Below are 1186 nucleotides of genomic sequence, written 5' to 3'. Positions count from 1 at the left end.
CATCTGCTCATTCCTAATGATGAGAGATATCTATTTGAACGAAAATGAAACCCGTCTAAAATATGATCAAAAATAAGCCTTTGTATCACTTCAAGCCAACATGACGTTACGCCAAAATATGGTTCAAATATATGTATATATAACAAACAAAAACATTTTTTTGATGACAACATTCCGAAATATGTTGATATCTAATTATACATATAAAAGGATAACAGGATGATGATATCACCTCATAGAAATCCGAGCGTTAATGAAAAACTGTATTTGTAATTTGCATCTTAACTCCGATGTTGTGACTGCCTTTACAACATAATATTCAGCCGACGTTTGTCTCTGATGAGGAGACAGAAAATATTGTACATTGATTTCAATGTCACTGTTCGTTGAAAAGCGTCTCAGATTATTTACTGTGTCCTCTGTCATAGAAAAGGATGGTATGCTATGCTTATCTTCATAATGTACCCGCAAACTCTTTCCGTAACAATTTACTTTTTTCTGCAAATATGGAGCCCGGCAGTATTTGGGCATGGAAATATAGGAAGAATTCGCACTATACACAGCTCATTTACAATAGACGATTCAATTTTTAAAGTTGAAAAATACAGAAGAAAGGAAAGTATTTTATTAATAACTAACAGAACAACTAAATGCTCTTAATTTTTCATATAAGATTGTTTGGCAAACTTATGAATCTCTGGAAAAAATTATGTACCCGGTAAATAAGAACTAAGCCGTGGTGAGGTGGCACGTTCTTGGGTGTCCCAAACCCCTTGATTAAGGCACTGTATTCGTACATTGAATCTCCACTGGACGTATTTAGGCATATGTATGCTGCATGTGTTGTGTCTTCTTATTCATGCCAATTATCTGTTAAATTTCAATTATAACTATAATAATGAATGTGTATGTGTAACTGAATGTGCAGAGATTAATGACATTATCGATGTCTTAATAAGCGATTTTTTTTTCAGTTCAGTTGGTGAAGACAGCCAGTTGAAAATCACAAAAAAGAAAAAAAAATCCTTTCGAGAACATTTTTTATGTTTAAGTATGTTTACTATACTTTTGACAAAAAAAAAAAAAAGAAAGATTTATTTGTAGGCCAAAAATTGTGAAGCAAGTGGACAAAATAACCAAAATTGAAGTCAATTTTGTACATTCAATCACGTAAACACAGTCACTC

Source organism: Thermobia domestica, chromosome 13 (genome assembly GCF_964235325.1).
Source record: "Thermobia domestica chromosome 13, izTheDome1.hap1.1, whole genome shotgun sequence".
In the NCBI taxonomy this organism is placed as follows: Eukaryota; Metazoa; Arthropoda; class Insecta; order Zygentoma; family Lepismatidae; genus Thermobia; species Thermobia domestica.
Note: the sequence above shows the minus strand (reverse complement) of the source record.